At 71.9% G+C, this 3,798-nt stretch overlaps 1 non-coding gene across 1 annotated transcript; it reads left to right on the plus strand.

Annotated features, from left to right (window-relative positions):
• The first annotated feature begins 2,287 nt into the window (after window positions 1–2,287).
• On the plus strand, window positions 2,288–2,406 carry LOC135978973 (5S ribosomal RNA). The gene has a single exon (XR_010596311.1). It is a non-coding gene; the product is annotated as a 5S ribosomal RNA (ribosomal RNA).
• Window positions 2,407–3,798: the final 1,392 nt, after the last annotated feature.

Raw genomic sequence — 3,798 nt, forward strand, 5'->3', positions numbered from 1 at the left:
GGTTGACCTGGTGGCCGAGAGGGGACTCGCACGGCAGGCAAGCCGCCCTGGGCTCACCCTCCCCGGCCGCAGCGAGGGACTGCCTCCCGGTCGACTGGATCGGGCCCCTGGAAGTCTGGAAAAAAGAATGGAACCTGACGCCTCCGAGGAGGGGGCGCCCAGGGAAGGAGGGAGATCCGGGTTGACCTGCTGACCGGACGGGAAAGAGGCCACCGGGCGTCCCCCCCCCCTTAAAACCTAGGGGTTGACCTGGTGGCCGGAAAGCGAACCGGCCAGCAGGTGAACCCGTTCGATTCCACGGGTTGACCTGGTGCCCGGGAAGCGAACCGGCCAGCAGGTGAACCCGTTCGATTCCACGGGTTGACTGGTGCCCGGGAAGCGAACCGGCCAGCAGGTGAACCCGTTCGATTCCACGGGTTGACCTGGTGCCCGGGAAGCGAACCGGCCAGCAGGTGAACCCGTTCGATTCCACGGGTTGACCTGGTGCCGGGAGGGGACTCTGAAAATTTTTCAGCCCTTTCGACTCGGGGTTGACCTGGTGGCCGAGAGGGGACTCGCACGGCAGGCAAGCCGCCCTGGGCTCACCCTCCCCGGCCGCAGCGAGGGACTGCCACCCGGCCGACTGGATCGGGCCCCTGGAAGTCTGGAAAAAAGAATGGAACCTGACGCCTCCGAGGAGGGGGCACCCAGGGAAGGAGGGAGATCCGGGTTGACCTGCTGACCGGACGGGAAAGAGGCCACCGGGCGTCCCCCCCCCCTTAAAACCTAGGGTTGACCTGGTGGCCGGAAAGCGAACCGGCCAGCCGGTGAACCCGTCCGATTCCACGGGTTGACCTGGTGGCCGGAAGCGAACCGGCCAGCAGGTGAACCCGTTCGATTCCACGGTTGACCTGGTGCCCGGGAGGGACTCTGAAAATTTTTCAGCCCTTTCGACTCGGGGTTGACCTGGTGGCCGAGAGGGGACTCGCACGGCAGGCAAGCCGCCCTGGGCTCACCCTCCCCGGCCGCAGCGAGGGACTGCCACCCGGCCGACTGGATCGGGCCCCTGGAAGTCTGGAAAAAAGAATGGAACCTGACGCCTCCGAGGAGGGGGCGCCCAGGGAAGGAGGGAGATCCGGGTTGACCTGGTGACCGGACGGGAAAGAGGCCACCGGGCGTCCCCCCCTTAAAACCTAGGGGTTGACCTGGTGGCCGGAAAGCGAACCGGCCAGCCGGTGAACCCGTCCGATTCCACGGGTTGACCTGGTGGCCGGGAAGCGAACCGGCCAGCAGGTGAACCCGTTCGATTCCACGGGTTGACCTGGTGCCCGGGAGGGGACTCTGAAAATTTTTCAGCCCTTTCGACTCGCGGTTGACCTGGTGGCCGAGAGGGGACTCGCACGGCAGGCAAGCCGCCCTGGGCTGACCCTCCCCGGCCGCAGCGAGGGACTGCCTCCCGGCCGACAGGATCGGGCCCCTGGAAGTCTGGGGGGGGGGGGGAATCGCCCCACGCCTCCGAGGAGGGCTGCCCGGGCGGGCCTGGCCCCGGAGCTCGAAAAAAAAAAAAAGGATCGGGCCCACTAGAGACATGGACCAGGCCGCCCTGGGCTCACCCTCCCCGGCCGCAGCGAGGGACTGCCTCCCGGCCGACTGGATCGGGCCCCTGGAAGTCTGGGGGGGGGGGGAATGGAACCTGACGCCTCCGAGGAGGGGACGCCCAGGGAAGGAGGGAGATCCGGGTTGACCTGGTGACCGGACGGGAAAGAGGCCACCGGGCGTGCCCCCGTTAAAACCCCTAGGGGTTGACCTGGTGGCCGGAAAGCAAACCGGCCACTGGGTAGGCCGGTCGGCAACCTAGGGGTTGACCTGGTGGCCGGGAAGCGAACCGGCCAGCAGGTGAACCCGTCCGATTCCACGGGTTGACCTGGTGCCCGGGAGGGGACTCTGAAAATTTTTCAGCCCTTTCGACTCGGGGTTGACCTGGTGGCCGAGAGGGGCCTCGCACGGCAGGCAAGCCGCCCTGGGCTCACCCTCCCCGGCCGCAGCGAGGGACTGCCCCTCCCCACCCCCCGGCTGACAGGATCGGGCGCACTGGAAGTCCGGGACAGTATTTTCCCCGACGCCGGGGAGGGCGGGCGGAGGGGCTCTGGCGGCCAGCCCGGGCCCCGGAGCTCGAAAAGGAAAAAAGGACCGGGCCCGCGAGAGACGGGGGCCCTGCCGCAGGGGGGGGGGCAGTCCGACCGGGGCTCACCGTGCGGCAGGCCCGGGCGTCGGCAGGGGAAAGCGGGCGAGGAGGCGCGGGCCGGGTGCCTACGGCCATACCGGACCGAACGCCCCCGATCCCGTCCGATCTCGGAAGGTAAACCGTCCCGGGCCTGGCTAGTACTTGGATGGGTGACCGCCTGGGAATCCCAGGTGCCGTAGGCAGCTTTTCCCGGTCCGAGTCAGCTCTCTCTCCTTTTCTGGGGGGGAAGGAGAGGGGGGGACGGGCCGGAAAGCCCCTCGTCGCTCCTGCCGAGTCGGAGGTCGCGGCCGCAGGTCACGGGTCTGGGCGCCTGGGGTCCGGCTCCCCACCCACCCGGCTTCCTCCGCGGAGGACCCCCCCGGGGCCACCGAAGCCGCTGGGGGAGACGCCGGGCATGGGGCGGACTGGCCCGGACCCTCCCGGCCGCCGGCCCGCAGGTCCGCCCCGAATCCCCCCCCGCGGCCACCCAGGCCAGGCCTGGCCAGGCGGGACGGACGGCGGGTGTCCAGCGCCCAGCGGCTTCCTCCAGCGGGGACCCACGGACCCCAAAGCCGCAGGGGAGGCCCCGGGCCTGGGACGGACTCGCTCGGACCCCCTGCGCCCGGCCGCCGGCCCGCGGGACCGCCCCGAATCCCCCCGCGGCCACCCAGGCCAGGCCTGGCCAGGCGGGACGGACGGCGGGTGTCCAGCGCCCAGCGGCTTCCTCCAGCGGGACCCACGGACCCCAAAGCCGCAGGGGGAGACCCCAGGCCCGGGACCGACTCGCTCGGACCCCCCGCCTCCCCTGCGCCCGGCCGCCGGCCCGCGGGACCGCCCCGAATCCCCCCGCGGCCACCCAGGCCAGGCCTGGCCAGGCGGGACGGACGGCGGGTGTCCAGCTCCCAGTGGCTTCCGCCAGCGGGGACCCACGGACCCCAAAGCCGCAGGGGGAGGCCCCGGGCCCGGGACGGGGGACTCGGCGCTCGGACCCCCCGCCTCCCCTGCGCCCGGCCCCCGGCCCGCGGGACCGCCCCGAATCCCCCCGCGGCCATCCAGGCCAGGCCTGGCCTGGCGGGCCGGTGTGCAGCTCCCCCGGGCTTCCTCCCCCGACGACCCGCGCCCCCCTGAGCCGCAGGCGGAGACCCCGGCCCCGGGGCGGACCGGCCCGGGCTCGCCCGAGCCCCCTGCGCCCGGCCCGCAGGACCGCCCCCCCGAATCCCCCGGGAGAGGCCCGGCCTGCACGCCACTGACGACCCGCGGCCCCCAAAGTCGCAGGAGGCGCCCCCCCCCCCCCGGTTAGCCCCGTCTCGCTCCGCGCCCCCCGCCCCTCGCTGCCGGGACCGGGCGCCGCCCCAGAGTCAGCCGCAGCCGGCCGGCCTGAGAGCTGCCCTCCTGTGGACGACGGTGAGTTTACCTTGATACTAACCGGCCGTCAGCCAGGTCAACCCCATTGCTAGACTGGGGTGGACCTGGTGGCCGAGTGGGGACTTGGAACATTTGACAGCTGCTTCCCGGGGCTTGACCGGTTGTCCTGAACGCCCCCCACCCCCACCCCCAGCCCCCGGCTCCTGCTCCCCTCTCCCCAGCCTCGGTGC

Source organism: Chrysemys picta, unplaced genomic scaffold (genome assembly GCF_011386835.1).
Source record: "Chrysemys picta bellii isolate R12L10 unplaced genomic scaffold, ASM1138683v2 scaf578, whole genome shotgun sequence".
NCBI classification, from domain to species: domain Eukaryota; kingdom Metazoa; phylum Chordata; order Testudines; family Emydidae; genus Chrysemys; species Chrysemys picta.